Source organism: Mustela nivalis (assembly GCF_964662115.1).
Source record: "Mustela nivalis genome assembly, chromosome: 8".
Classification (NCBI taxonomy): Eukaryota; Metazoa; Chordata; class Mammalia; order Carnivora; family Mustelidae; genus Mustela; species Mustela nivalis.
Window position 1 is genome coordinate 81,688,903 of NC_139027.1, and position 16,388 is coordinate 81,705,290.

A 16,388-nucleotide genomic window follows, 5' to 3' on the forward strand; every position below is an offset into this window, starting at 1 on the left:
GATGGTTATACAGTAGCATGAAAGGACTCAATACCACTGAACCGTACACCCCAGAATGGCCAAAATGGTAACTTTTACGTTATGTCTGTTTTATCACAATAACAAGAAAGGGTGTGAGCTGAGGAGACCGGAGTTTTCAGCCCCTGCTGCCTCCTTCCCCGTGCCCGTGACCCCCACCATTATTTCACTATATTAAGCGCAGGTTTTGGATCTACAAATCAGGATAATGTTTTCTCCTGTGCGATAAAGGAGATAATGAAGCTAAGGGGTTAGTTAGTACAGCCTTTGTCGTACAACGAGCTTGCTGCCAGCGATAGCTAATAGTGGTTAATAGAACAGGAGAATAGAGCGTGTGATGTTCAAGGGGACTTCTGGGTGATTTGTCTCAGGATGGGGTCATGAAAAGCAAGCAGCCTACGTGGGCTCAGAGACGGAGGCGGCTTCTCATCACATCATATCACAAGCCTCTGGGCCTGGGAGGCTCTCCAAAACGTTTCAAGGGAGTCATATTCTCAGCCTTCTTGATACCTGATGCTTCATCGTGCATGTGGCAATGTAAAGCAGATGCAGGAAGAACATGCCAGAGTCACAAAACCCCGTCAGCCTTTGCCTTGTTTCTCAGCTTCTGGCTTCTGTCACGGCTCTGGGTAGATCCTTGAAGGCCCTGACCTTGCTCCTGCAGCTAGGCCTGTCCTGCTGCTGGCCATTCGTGTGGCCATGGCCTCGTGCCTGTCTACAGCATCCTGCCAGCACATGTGGGCTTTTGGGTGGCCTTCCTCAGTACCCCTCCCCCCGCAACAGGGGCCAAGCTCTCCTGCCCCTCACCCCCACCCTGCCCTGTCGTGGCCCACATCTTGAACCCTGGGCGGCTTCGCTGTCCCAGGTCTAGGCTAACGTCTGTCATTGTCACCACACCCACAATTAGTTCCCTGAAAGCTAGCCCAGGGCCTAGACACAATTCACTCTTAGACATTTATGGGGATGTAATGACATTTAATTGCTCTTAATAAGAACATAACTCAGAGTGATGGATATTCAGAAGGGCACATGAGGTAATGAATGTTGGGTGTTATATAAGACTGTGGAATCACCGACCTCTCCCTCTGAAACTGATAATACATTGTATATTAATTAATTGAATTTAAACGTTAAAAAAAAAAAAAAGAAAAAAAGCACTACAACCCAGAGCTTCCGCATGGTGCTAGAGGAGTGGTTTCCAAACACAGGTGTAGAGCGCCTGTACCAAAGCTTGCAGATGGTTGCTCCAGAGGCTGACCTTCCTGGCAGAAGGAGGGTTGTGGTCTGGGTCGCAAGGCCAGGCTTTGCTGAGATCTATCTCATGGTTGTCTTGTTATTTGTGGCACTGCTGTGAGAAATCCAGGGGAGCACGGGTGGCTGGGCCTTCAGTGCTCAGCCCCTCCCCCCATGCTCAGCCGTGCAGGTGCCTCACAGCTCCCCTGACCATCATCACCCTCTCCCTGATGTGCTCGTGCATTCAAATTTCTGGCCTATATTCAAGACACACTAAGCCCAGCTCAGCTCATGAGTCACAGATTCGTTGGTTCTAGGGGAATCTCCAGTTTTCTGGGTCCTATTAACTCCGTCTTCTCTCACCTGTCCATTTCTTTAGGCTTCCTTACACTGCGGGCGTCACACTTCACTCGCACTCCCCTTTTTGCGCCTTTGGCCTGGGTAACCTGGCTGGGACTGAAAGCATGACTACTTTAGGGGATAGTACAGGAGGCTTTATTTGGGACTGAACCCCAAATACCACACTTGACAGTTCCCTGAAAGCTTCTGCATGGCGTTCTGGGGCAGTTCTTGTAGGCCTTCCTGCCTCCTGAGCTTTTTGGGTCAGGAGTGACCCCTTGGGATAAGACTACTTTCCCAGGCCCACTGATTTCTGCTGCTGGGGGTGAGAAGGGGACCCGTGTGTTTGGAGTAAGACTGTCTCTCCCCCTGCCCCCAGGCCTCCTATGGTGCCTGGCTGCCCCCTTTCTCATCTCCCTAGTTCAAGGCCTCACCTCCACTGTCTGTCTCGGGACCTCGGGTCTCAGCCTGTCACCCCTTTTCCTCGACCTGAGTCCATCACTGGAATGCCACACACCTCAGATCACCCTATCTCCCGCAGTCTGCGGTGCTCATGCTCCCCAAGCCCCCATAAAGTTCCAATTCTGTTTCTATCTCTTGCCCCTCCTTAACCTTTGAAGACCTTTCCTGGTTTCTCTGAAACTCTTCCTCCATCTTTGTTAAAGAAAAAAATTTTTGAATGGCACTTGTTCAAGACAGTAAGGCAGGTTATTCAGAATCGCTGAGATAGGTAGAGGGCCCAGTGCAGGGCGGGTTTGCAGAGTGGGAGCGATGGTGCTCATCCTCTCACACAACAAGGGCAAGTTGGGCCTTAGAGCCCAGGAACAGGGTGGGGGTGAGTGGGTGGAAAATTACTGAGAGGAAACATCAGGGCTATGGGGAAGAGTTCTGGCTAAGCCCATCCAATGGGAATCTTGCCAAAGGCAGGCCTGAGTTGGATCAGACATCACTTGGGGAAGGGCGGAGAGTGACAAACCTGGTCAGACACTGAGGTAATCAGTTATTGAGGTGATCAGATATTGAGGGTGTGGGTTTCTTGGTAAATAATGAAGCCATATTCTTGCTAAAACTCTACTTCACAGGGAAGTGTACAGCTGGGCCTAGGAGAAGGTTTAGGAGCCTGACGAATGTTGGATCAAACAAAGAAGCTTTCTCATCTTCAACGAGGAACCCTGGGTAGGAGCTTCTCTGTGATCTCACTCATCATCAGGGAAATGCAAATCAAACCTACACCTGGGTTTGATATCTCACCTGAGGTGAGATATCACCTTACTCCTATAATGGTGGATGCTACCCAAAACAACAAAAACAAAAAAGATAACGTGTGTTGGCAAAGCTGTGCAGAATTTGAAACCCTGCACACTGTTGGTGGGAGTGTAGAATGGTAGAGCCACCATAGAAAATGGAATGAAAGTTCCAGAATTAAAAATAGCTTCATGACATAAAATCAAATCAATAGGCTGATAAACTCCTAAATTTATATCTCTGGCTTGGACTTCTCCCCTGAGCTTCAGACTGTCTACTCAACCTTGCCTCTTGGATATTTAATAAACATTTGAGACTTAACATATTTAAAACAGCCCATCCCCAAACCTTCCCTACCTACAGCCTCTCTTACCTTGTTGGGGCCTGTTTCATCTTTCAAGGGCTCAGGCTGACGGTGTAGGGGCTCCCTTTCCTTCTTTCTCACCCTCACACTCAAACTCAATCCAATGGCATCTGCTGTTGGTTTACTTTCAAATTCTATCTGGAATGGAACCACGTCTCGTGATCGCCGCCCAGCCACCTTGATCCCAGGCTGCCATCTAAATGGCTGCAGTCCCCAGCTGTGACTCCTGCTTTCACTCTAGTCCCCCTTCCCAATCTATCAGCCAAAGTAATGATTTTAATACCTAGTTAAGATTTTAGATCACACTCCTCGAGCCTCTATAGACCCACCCGCTGTCCCAACCAGAATAAAAGCTAAATGAAGTCCTTACAGAGGCCAGGAAGATCTCCCTGTCGAGTCTCCCTCAGTTGGTGACACACTTCTTATGTTTTCTCTTCCTCCCTGCTCCCCTTCCTTACTGCTCCAGCCTCACTGGATTCCTCTTCCCTGTGGCTTGAGCATTCCAGGTCCTCCTTCCTTTCTCAAAACATAACGTGGGGTCTTCATTGGCTCTTGTATCTAAAATGTATGATCTCACCCTAGCTTCAAAACACACACACATAGGCTCTCGCTCTCTCTCTCTGTCCTTTTTTACTGCTTCATTTTACTCCTTAGTATTCATCACTTTACAAAATTCCATTTATCTTATTTATTATCTTTTCAAAACTCAATAAGGATGTGGGGTTTTGTGTCTTTAATTCACTAGATTGTCACCAGCCCCTAGAATAGTGCCTGGCCCACAGTAAGTTTTTTTTTTTTTTTTTTTTTAAGATTTTATTTATTTATTTGACAGAGAGAGAGAGATCACAAGTAGGCAGAGCAGCAGCCAGAGACAGAGGGGAAGCAGGCTCCCTGCTGAGCAGAGAGCCCAATGCAGGGCTCGATCCCAGGACCCTGAGATCATGACCTGAGCCAAAGGCAGAGGCTTTAACCCACTGAGCCACCCAGGTGCCCCCCACAGTAAGTTTTGATGAATGAATAGGTAGGATGAATGGGTGGGTGGATGGTTGGAAGGAAGGAAGGAAGGTAGGTAGGAAGGATGGTGTCCCTTAACTTGCTACCCATGCACCAGATCTGAACTTCATCACCACCTTTCTGTTCAGACACCTGAACAAAGGTTTAGTGGGATCCTATTAATTATCAAAACAGAAATTTCTATAAACTGGAACCACAGGCAGAATCCTGTAACTAGTTTTGTACCTCATCCAAGTCCTTCTTCACAAACCAAGATCCACATACTTCTGAGTGACCTGCTTTCTCTCTCTCATTCCAATACTTCCTTGTTTTACCTGCCTGTTCACTCTTTCTCCCACTGCTACCCGCCAGGCAAACCCTTCTCCCCGTGAACTCTGGATCCCTATCCAGAGAATGATCGACTCATGCGTTCATCCCACACATCATTATTGAGCTCCTATTATGTGGGAATACAATAGTGAAGATACTAAATACATTGCCTCTTGGAGCTCTCAATCTAGAAGAAAACAGAGTCTGAAAAAATTACATATATGAAGAGTGACAAAATAGGGAAAGTATCCCTGGCTCTACAAAAAAGGAAAGAGTTTGAGTCTAGGATTCCTCAGGAAGTCATTGAAGCTGTACACTAGGGATCTGAGGAAGGAACTAGTCAAGGGGGTTTGGGGGAATGGCAGTGAGGGCATAAAGAAGGGTTATTGTTCCACTGTTGATAGACTGCTTTCACTCCTAAATTCTTCAGAGAGCATTCTTTATAACTCCCAGACTTAGCTAACACCTGATTCTCCTCTGAGTGCACCCCGTCTCCCGTTGGGACTTCTTCATCTCCCCCTTTTCATGTTTCTGAGAGGAGAAGGTGGTGGTTTTTGTTGTTGTTGTTTTTTCCTTCAAATACCAGTTTGCCATTTACAAACCACCACATGTTGAATTTCACATTGTCACATCCCCTAGCATTTCTTTCCAACCCACTCTGTCGTGCCATTCTCAACACCTCTGAAATCACTTTCAGTGATGTCATTAGTGAATGCAGGGCTTGCTAACTGGAAACCTCTCCATCCTTCTCTGTCTTTCACTTTCTTGTATGAGTGCCATTCCTCCTCTTGCCCAAGTTCATGCTCCCCAGGGCTCTGTCCTTCCCCTCTGCAGTTCTTGCTATGCATCCTCTTCCTGAGTGACCCCACTCATCCCCATGACTTGACTACAATGTGTACACTGAGAAATCCCAAGTTCATAGGTCTAGCTCGTAATTTTGCTGACTTCCATTTCTAACACTTCAATGTCAAGACAGTACCTCAACATTAGCATATCCAAAGGCAGAGCTACCATTCCTTTCCCACTCACTGGTCTTCCTCAAATATTTGGTAACTCTGTGAATGGTTCTCCACCATCCCACCTGCCTTGAAGGTTATCCCTCAGACCCCTTCCCTCTTTTCCTTCCAAAACAAAATAAATTAATAAACCTAACTACTCTTAAACATAGAAAGGCAATTTGCTTCTCCTTCCTACTCCATTCTAAAACCCATTTTACAAATTCAAGCCCTTACTACTACTTGGTAGGAATGATGGTAGGAGCCTCTCAACTGGTATTTCACTTTGTCTTTGGTTACCTCTGATCATATATGCTGTTACCATAAAAATCTAGACCCTGAACTGACTCTTTTACTTAATAAAAATAATGATTGGGTTTCGTAGAGTTAGAGGATGAAGTGAGAACCCGTCCCTATTTCTCCTTTCTTCATCTACATTTCTTCTCTTTGCACACACAGCTCCTTCTCTTCAACCACAATGCATCCCTTGGATCACTATTATTCCCTGAATATTCTACTGAGTCCTTCATAAACACAGAAACAAATAATGCCATAGTATGTACCCTCTGGAAAACACTTAAAATCAAATTAAAAGGCAAAAGCTTAAATTTTGTTTATGTATTTCTCTTAGTTTTAGATAACCTACCTCTAAAGAATGGAGAGCCGGGGCGCCTGGGTGGCTCAGTGGGTTAAAACCTCTGCCTTCGGCTCAGGTCATGATCCCGGGGTCCTGGGATCGAGCCCCACATCAGGCTCCCTGCTCAGTGGGGAGCCTGCTTCCTCCTCTATCTCTGCCTGCTTCTCTGCCTATTTGTGATTTCTAACTGTCAAATAAATAAATAAAATCTTTTAAAAAATAATGGAGAGCCATACTTGAACACGCTAGGATTTGGTTTGGGGATGCTGTCAGGTTCAGACTGCCACCTGCTCCATTCTCAATATAGTGTTTTCTTCACGTATCTATGTTTCATTCTCTGTCATAGAATTTCCATACATAGTTGTGATGTTTTATTCCTTTAACAAAAAAGTGACAAATCCTCTGATTTTTAGATGTTGTCATAAAAAGCCGTAAATTAAGTTTTCAACATTTCTTAGAGTAATTAATTCATCTGTAACATCTTTGCTCTGCACTTTATTCCAAGCAAACAAAATAGCTAATATTCTTTTTTTCCATTTTAATTTGCTTTATTTCTTTTCAGTGTTCCCAAATTCATTGAATAGCAGGTACTCTCTTATAGCACTGGGTCAATGTATTATAATTTTAAAGTGTTCTGTGTTTAAGAAATCTCAGAAAATGCTGACCGAGGGAACTCAGACTCTGTCGTTTCAAAAAGACATGTTAACTTTTTGCTTCCAAAGCATTTCTTGAATAGTCTGTTGTGTGGAGCACATATTTCTACTTCTCTAAGCATATGTATTTGTCTTGAGATAGCTTATCTGTCTCTGCAAGTGCTGTCAGTACATCTATCTTACCACAGAAACTTCTAGAGAGCAGGAAGCTTCCGTGTGATCTCTTCTCATAACGTGTCTAGATCGGTAACCTTTTAAGGGCTACAGGGAATCAGTAGCAAACACAAGGCCAACAAGGTGCAGCACTAGCATTTTGTTCCTGCTAATGTTACTGATTAGACAATGCCCTCTTTCTTTACTCTATAACCAAAGGCATTTACCTAAATGACACTTGAGAAGTGGACAGAAAACACAAAGATTTGGGAGACAGATATTGGTGTCCAGTGAGTGGCTTGATTGAGCCTTGGATCCTGGCTTTCCCACTTACTAATGAAGTGACTGCTTCCTTTATGTGCCTCAGTTTCCTATAACACAATGGTCTTAATAATACCCTAATCTCAGAGTTATCTTTAGCATACAAATGGGCTAGTATTGTGAAGAGCTGAGCTCAGGTCCTGGCATAAAAATGGTAGCTGTTCCTTGGCAAATGTTAACATTATCCTTCTTCATTGATTTACTTTATTTTTTTTTATTTTTAAAGATTTTATTTACTTATTTGACAGAGAGACAGAGAGCACAAGTAGGCAGAGAGGCAGGCAGAGAGAGAGGGGGAAGCAGGCCCTCCACTGAGAAGAGAGCCCAATGCGGGGCTCAATCCCAGGACCCTGAGATCATGATCCGAGCCGAAGGCAGAGGCTTAACCCACTGAGCCATCCAGGTGCCCCCTTCATTGGTTTGTTTTGTAAGAAGCTGTGGAGCTGTCTTTGTGTTTAACTAGCGCATGTAGAAATATGGAGTGTATTGATTTCAACAGCTTCTGTGATCACAGAGGCAAGTTAGTTCCTCCCTTGGGGCTCTGTTACATGCTCAGGTGTAGCTTAAGAGCCAACATCTCTGGTTCTATAGGAGATGCTCCCAATGGCTGTGGATCTTCTCAACTTTCTCTGGAAGGTATGTGTCATGGTTGTCTATGTGCTAATGGCACAGCATATGAGCATTTGGACACTTTTCTTCAAATCATAGGCTTTCTGACTGTAAAGAAGGTAGCAGAAAGTTACTCATCCAATTCCCCAGTTCCTGGAAAGACTACCCTGGGTGCAGTGATTGGAAAATGGACATGAGGGACATCTATACTCAGAACTTTCTTCTTCAGCAGTTCTCAGATGAGTTTGAATCCATGGAAATATTGACCTAGTAGTAAGTATCTAGAACTGATTCCTGTAGTCGAACATGAGGTGATCTGTAGAAAATTAAGAGATGAGGACAGCCTTTCTGTCCATTCCCTAGAAACTTTCTGCCTCAGGGCTTCTGGAATGGCTTGCCTGATGTTTACAGACTGTTGAATCTCTCTGAGACCTTCAAGGAAGAGGAGCTTCACTTAGGTCAGATGCCTGTCTGCATACTCTACCTGTAAATGAATGGCCATTGTCAACAATTCTTGCTCCCAGTGATCTGACAACAGGTGCAAGACTCGGACTGTTGAGTAAAGAATCTGAGAGTGAGGTGAGCCATTCTGAAGGGGAATTCTCCCCAGAGGACCTCCCATTCAATGGCCCTGCAAAATCAAAATGGATTTTTGTTTTTTGGTCAAAATTGGGCCCCTAAATAATAGCACACTTTTCTTCATTAAAAATACTTTCCAGTTATTGCACATACTATCTGCTTCATCCATTCAACGGGGCCTGGAGTCTGATGCCACAGTGCTCCTCTCTGCACAGTCATTGCCTGGGGTGGCCATTATGCTCTCAGGATGGACCCACGAGCCTTGGAATGCCCCTTTCCATGTTTCACTCTTTGATGTCCAGTGGATAACCAATGTGTTGAGAACTCCGGTCATGAGTCTACACTCACAATTTGAGGCTCTTGGATAAGGTCACCCTACTACCCATCACTATGCCCCTCTACCTTGGAATTTCTGGGACCAGTCTATTGCTTTTCTTTCAGAAAAGGTTTCTATGTAGCAAGGTCTATTCCCTAGAGAGGCAGCTGAGCTAAGCCCATCAAAAATAAGTTTCGGGGCACCTGGGTGGCTCAGTCAGTTAAGCGTCCTACTCTTGGTTTTGGCTCAGGTCATGGTCTCAGAGTCATAGAATTGAGCTCATGTTGGGTTGTGTGCTCAGCAGGGAGTGTGCTTGAGGATTCTTTCTCCCTCTCCCTCTGTTCTTCCCCCATGCTCTCTTTCTCTCAAATAAATTAATCTTAAAAATCTTTCAATTATACGGTTCTCTAAGGACAGCGACTGCCAACTCATCTGTTTCATACCTAAGAGCATGCTCAAGTGACCTCAGTCAAGGAAAAAAAAAAGGTCTGTCCCAAGATAACTATTAGTCTTCCAAAGAAGATGGGGCTGCAAACTTCTTAGGAATTAAAAAAAAAGAAAAGAAAAGACCACACATTATTACAAAAAGATGCTACTATTGGTGTTATTTTTATTAAGGACCCAGCATTTTACATTGCCAATTTCTAATGCAGCATTACAACAATCTTAGGAAGTTGTTAAGAGTTACCTTTATTTTACAGAAAAGAAATCTGAAGTTTGGAGGCACTGAATAACTTGCCAAAGATTACGCTGCTGGGAAGCAGTAGGGGAGTTGCATACACAGGTGGTCTGGCCTCAAAAGTCTGGTCTTAACCTCTGTGCTTGTCTGGCTTTTGGGTCCTGGTGTGGCTATCTGAGGCCTTGAGTTCCTTAAAACATTTCCTGTTGAATTCTGCATTGTATTCTGTTACTTGAGGTTGGGGAGTTTGCTGATCTGATGTGATCAGGGGATGTGATGTAATATAATTTGCATAGACGGTGGGGATATTTTTTCAAAAAATCTGAAAAGGGAAAAAAACCCCCACATTTAAAGCTCTAAAAGAAGTTTGATCTATATAAGCAAAACAGCTATCCTGAAATTTCTTGGTCCATAAACAGTAACAGAAGTCCAATAGGACAATAACCAGCTCACGTGGCCAGTTATATATTTAGTGTCTTGGCACCTGGAGGTTCCAGCCAGGTAAGGGGACACATCTGTGTAGGAGGGCTTTCTGTCCATTCTTCAGTTCAGGACAGAGCTTAAATCACTATTAGATGAGGTCAACTCTTAGCAACACCCTTCCCTACCAGGAAAGGAAAGGCTTACACATAGACATATATGAAGAGAGATGGAGTCAAATAATCCCAGTAGGGTTAAAGTCCTGGTTTTATTTTGGGAGTGCATGCATCAGGGAATTTCCTTTATTTGAAGGGGCTGATGGTGGAGCCTAAGGAATTTCTTCTTCTTTCTGCAAGTACATCTTGTGCTAAAACAGACCAGCCTTCCTGGAGTTCCTTTGTAGATGGACAATTTCTGGGATAGCCATGCTGTCTGTGGAGCATGCTGGGACCTCTTGCCTGGTTGTTCTGGTCGCCCCTTGGGGATTCATTTCATCATCTCTGGATCATCCCACTCTCCTCCTGGCATGCTCCCCCAGAGGACATGCCCGGACTGTGACTGTTTTCTGTGTTCTCTGGTACCATGAAACTCATCAAAAAACATTTAAAATATTCTACCCTGATCCTCCAGCTCTGCCTAAATGTGCATAAACCACATCATCTGTCTCTAAGTGAGGACTTCCCAAACACACTGTTGTTCCTTTCTTGAGTTTAGGAACCACCTTCTGGCAGTTCTGAACTCTGGGCTCCCTCCCAGGCAGCCATCCCAGTCTACTCCTGGATCTTCCATTTCTCTTTTTTGTAGCTGTGTCTGGGTCAAGAGCTCATCCCAGTCTTTAGGAATAGTTAGGTCCAGTGCGTCTCCCTTTTCCTTTCATAAAGATCTGTCCTATCCTTTAAGGTCATTACATTTTCCTAGCAAAATTTTTCTCTTCTTCAGCTTGATATTCATGTGTCCTCCATTTAAAAAACAAAAGTCCCTGAGAAGGGTATGTGGTATGGTGAGTGCTGTGAAATGTGTAAACCTGGCGATTCACAGACCTGTACCACGGGAATAAAAATACGTTGTATGTTTATAAAAAAAATTTAAAAATTAATAAAAAAAAGTTCTAACATCACACTTGTTCTGATTTTCTGACTTACAAGACCCACACTTTTTTTTTTTTTTGAAGGTTTTATTTATTTGACAGAGAGAAACAGCCAGAGAGGAACACAAGCAGAGGGAATGGGAAAAGAAGAAGAAAGCTTCCCGCTGAGCAAGGTGCCCCATTCGGGGCTTGAACCCAGGATCCTGGGATCATGACTTGAGCTGAAGGCAGACATTTAACGACTGAGCCACCCTGGTGCCCCCACACTTTTTTTTTTTTTTTGGTGTTTATTTGTTTCTTTAAACAAATGCCATTCTTCTTTAGTGTCAAATCAACAACATTCTTCTTTTTTTTAAACTATGGCTCTTTATTTTCATGTGGACAGTTCAAAGGAAGTCATCAGTGGCTTTTTTTAATGTAAAAAAATAGGGGGGGTTTAAAGAAAAGCATCAGTAGTAGGCTGGTTGGAGGATTTGTATTGTTATAAGGGAAATAGAGTGCACATATTTCTAGAGAGCAGTATTTAAAGATGTTTTGGGGAGCTTAAGTTTAAAGCTAAATTGGGGGGCTTATTTCCCAGATTTAAAGTAATTTAGGGATGGTGTCACAGTGCTAAGTATAGGGTGATAGGACAGTGGTCACTACCCAGGGCCTTGCTGTCACACAGTGCAGGTAACAGAGAGTGAGACAACAAAAAGTAATCAAGGCGCCAATCGACATTTTTGGATCAAGCGTTCATCATGTAAGTCCAAAAAGGTATAGGCATAGGCCTTGTAAATCAACAACATTCTTAAAGATAAGACAAACCTTTTGAAATATCCTTTAGGTTCTTGTTGAAATTTTGTTTTTCATTTTAATCTCAATTAAAAAGGTAGCTGACTTGAGGAATCTCCACACTGTTCTCCAAAGAGGCTGCACCAACTTGCATTCCCACCAACAGTGGAAGAGGGTTCCCCTTTCTCCACATTCCCTCCAACACATGTTGTTTCCTGTCTTGCTAATTTTGGCCATTCTAACTGGTGTAAGATGATATCTCAATGTGGTTTTAATTTGAATATCCCTGAGGGCTAGTGATGATGAACATTTTTTCATGTGTCTAATAACCATTTGTATGTCTTCATTGGAGAAGTGTCTGTTCATATCTTCTGCCCATTTTTTGATATGATTGTCTGTTTTGTGTGTGTTGAGTTTGAGGAGTTCTTTATAGATCCTGGATATCAGCCTTTTGTCTGTACTGTCATTTGCAAATATCTTCTCCCATTCTGTGGGTTGTCTCTTTGTTTTCTTGACTGTTTCCTTTGCTGTGCAGAAGCTTTTGATTTTGATGAAGTCCCAAAAGTTTATTTTCACTTTTGTTTCCTTTGCTTTTGGAGACATATCTTGAAAGAAGTTGCTGTGGCTGATATTGAAGAGATTACTGCCTATGTTCTCCTCTAGGATTCTGATGGATTCCTGTCTCACGTTGAGCTCTTTTATCCATTTTAAATTTATCTTTAGCGGCAATGGCCACGGAGGCCAAACTGTGGAAAGAACCAAGATGCCTTTCAACGGACGAATGTACAAGGAAGATGTGATCCATGTACACTATGAAGTATTATGTCTCCATCAGAAAGGACGAATACCCAACATTTGTAGCTACACGAACGGGACTGGAAGAGATTATGCTGAGTGAAATAAGTCAAGCAGAGAGAGTCAATTATCATATGGTTTCACTTATTTGTGGAGCATAACAAATAGCATGGAGGACATGGGGAGATAGAGAGGAGAAGGGAGTTAGGGGAAATTGGAAGGGGAGGTGAACCATGAGAGACTATGGACTCTGAAAAACAATCAGAGGGTTTTGAAGTGGTGGGGGTGGGAGGTCGGGGTACCAGGTGGTGGGTATTATAGAGGGCACGGATTGCATGGAGCACTGGGTGTGGTGCAAAAATAATGGATACTGTTATGCTGAAAATAAATATAAAATAAATTTTTAAAAAAGGTAGCTGACTTACTCTGTGATAAGATCAACCATCCTTTTTATAAGGATCTAATAAAAACCAGCGACCCCTAGTGGTTCAGCCTACGTCCTGGTTCCCACAAACTTCATCAGACTTGGTGTAAATACTGATCCAGAATTATCAAAAAGCTTTGAAGCAGAAAGTCTTCCTCTATGCTTGAGGGATTGTGGGCAGGCCTCTTGAACCCAAAGAGAGCCCTGTCAACAGTAAGTTCCCATTGCCAGCTGAGTGATGGGCGTTAAAGAGGGCATGTGATGTGATGAGCATGGGGTTATATGCACCTGATGAATCATTAAATACTACATCTGAAACTAATGAGGTACTATATATTGGCTAATTGAATTTAAATAGAAAAAAAAAACAAACAAACAAACCCAAAACCCAGCAAGCTCCTCCTGTGTTTTATAAAGAGGAACACAATGTGGGCAGCAAATCTAATGCCAGGGTTCACCCCTCACCCCATCCTGGGAATGAGAGCAGAACAAAACATCTCATGCACACGTGCCCTGGAACTTTTTCAATTTATGCTTCCAGATTTAAAACAGAATTTAGGGGAGAAAAAAATAGATGGGTTTCTGCCTAAAATTCCCCCACCTTGGAGATCCCTTGCCTTATAGACCTGGGCGCCCTTGTCTTTAACGCTCTTAGAGACCCACGCATCATGTTGTTTTTGAAACCTGCAGATTCACCTAAAGTTGAAAGGTGAGGTCTTGTTAGAGGACTGAATTTCCGGGAATCCACTTAACCAGGGCACTGGAATGCAGCTCCGCTGAGCATTGAAGCTAAGAGGCTGCCGCCACGAGTCAGAGGGTTGGGTTTCACGGGGTTGGACTTTGCCTCTCAGAGGTCACCTCGGCTGCTGGCCTGGTAGTTTCCTGAAAGACGCAGTGTGCGCTGCACATTTGGGAATATTTCCCCAGACCTTGGAGGTAAGTTCTATGTGGTGAATAACAGGACCCCCCCAAACCCAAGTTCCCTCGGTGAGAAGGTGGGATACAGAGGAGGATTTGTTTTCCTCCAGGACGTGGTGAGCACCGTGCTGTGATTACTGTTTAGAGGAAAGCTTCTGTCCACATGTGAGGAAGTTCAGAGGCCGAGGAGGCTGAGAGTCCCAGACTAGCTGGCATCTTGGTAAGGCTAACCGAAGACTTCCTTCTTTTCTTTCCATTTCCTTGCCCTTGCTCCTTCCTCCAGGCAAATTAGATATCTTCTGTGGTCTAGAATGGTCTAGAGTTGGTCTAGAATGTACCGTGTCCTGGGCACTGAGAACACACAGTTCATCCTCCTTATTCACAGATTCCGTATTTGTGATTTTGCCTATTTGCTAATCTTTCTTTGCAACCCCGAAATCAGTACTTCTGTTGCTGTTGCACGATTCATGGAGGTGCACAGAGTGGCACAAATTTGAGTCACCCACTGTGCATTTTCCCACTTGAGGTGGAATCCAGCAGTGCTCTGCCTTCTTGTTTCAACTCTCGTCATGCAAACGAGGGTCCTTTTCTCTGTCTGGTCAGTGCCAAGATCTTTGCATTTTTGTGCTTATTGTTGGTGATTTCACAGCATCACGACTGATGCTGAAGTAGCTTTTTTTTGCTTGTCCAAAGCACAAGAAGTATTTGCAAATCAAGGTTCACAGTGACTTTATAGAACGTAATGACTGAGAGTAATGAAAATCAATTGTACTTGATTGGGAATGAGTTGTAATGGCTGAGATTTGTTTTTTAAGTTTTCTGAGTGTCAGTGATGTAAAATGATGTAGTTGGTGATGTAAAAAAGTTATGACCTTGGAGCAATCTGGGAAAAGAGGATGCATGAAGGTTACCATTAGATTAAATAAACTGGAGGGGTATCTGATAGGAAAGGACCAAACTGATGTTAAATAAAGAATCTTGGACTCTCCTGGCTGAGTATCAGAATAAAAAAAGTAAGTAGAAAATGATTTGGATTTTGGGGCCTTTAATTCAGGGTAAATTAACGTGGAGGTCCATTTCTTCTTGAGGTCTTGATAAGATAAACCAATTTAATTCGAGGACATTTTTTGTTGCTGGAATTGAAATGTTATTGTATTATCATCCCGATTTATTGCTCATTCCCTCTGGTCTATACAGATGTCAAATTTGGGATGAATTAAGGCTAGAAGGAGATTAAGCCATGAGTTTTCATCCTCAGTTGAGAAACGTATTTATTTTTTTAAAATTTAACTTTCTTTATTTGAGAGAGAGACAGAGTGAGACAGCATGAGAGGGGAAGTCAGAGGGAGAAGCAGACTCCCCATGGAGCTGGGATCCTGATGTGAGACTCCATCCAAGGACTCCAGGATCATGACCTGAGCTGAAGGCAGTCACCCAACCAACTGAGCCACTCAGGTGCTCCGAGAAATGTATTTAATGTCCTGTGCTGACCCCTTGCAGAGCTGTTTCAGTGCTCAAACTGACCTTCTCTTTCCTAGGAACAGAAGATAGTGGAGCAGCCTCGAAACAGGAAGCAAGACTTTCCTAATCGACCACAAATGTCTTCTCCCAAAGAAGATATCTAAAGAGCAAGTCACATGCTTGATGGCTACGCCTGAAGAGTTAAGAAAAACTAATAACAGGGGAATGGTAGAAATTGCCTTATCCATCTTCATGTTTCTCTTAAGGGGCTGGTGTTACTGATGAGCCTGGGGTGTAACTTTCAAGCAGCACCTTATTGAGAGGATGGACCTGAGACTCTGAAGTTCTGTCAGGGTGGGTCACTCTTCATTTCCCTTTTTCCCTTCCTTGTCCTTAATTCTCTCCTTTTCTTTATATAGCAGACACAGACTTCCCTTACCCATGGAGTCACGAAAGTAAATCAGGGTCTTAGGGTTCCAAAGCTTATGTTAAGAAAGGAGTTAAGAGGCTCTGCTTTTTTTTTTTTTTTTTTAATCCTTCTAATCCAGATTTACTGTTAACATTGGCCCTGTATCTTATCCACATCCAATGTCTTGTATGTTTTCACCAATGACTAGAACCCAGAGAGGATTAGCATCCTGGAAACCCCATCAAGAAGGAGCACAGTGTTGAACCTGAACAGGGAATAGCTCTCAAGGTGGTCGGAGGGGGTTGCCTGCATGGCTCAGCTGGTTGAAGCATCTGCCTCTTGGTTTCATCTTGGGTCATGATCTCAGGAGTGGGAGATGGAGCCCTGCACAGGGCTCCATGCTCGGTGGGGAGTCTGCTTGAGATTTTTTCCCTCTCCTTTTTTCCCCTCCCTCTGCTTGCACACAGGTTCTCTCTGGAATAAATAAATAAATAAATCTTAAAAAAAAAAAAAAGTGAAACAAAACAAAACAAACCAAAAAACCCAAAAGTGCCCTGAGGAGTCCAATGTCCCTGGTCAGAGGTGTAGAGGACAAACTCAAGTTCCATCTGCACCTGATTTAATTCTCAAAGACTC

General features: G+C 43.6%; 1 long non-coding RNA gene across 1 annotated transcript; it reads left to right on the forward strand.

Moving 5' to 3' along the window:
- The first annotated feature begins 13,841 nt into the window (after nt 1–13,841).
- Nucleotides 13,842–15,467, forward strand: LOC309871108. The gene is made up of 3 exons (XR_014315038.1): nt 13,842–13,900; nt 13,993–14,102; nt 15,421–15,467. It is a non-coding gene; the product is annotated as an uncharacterized lncRNA (long non-coding RNA).
- Nucleotides 15,468–16,388: the final 921 nt, after the last annotated feature.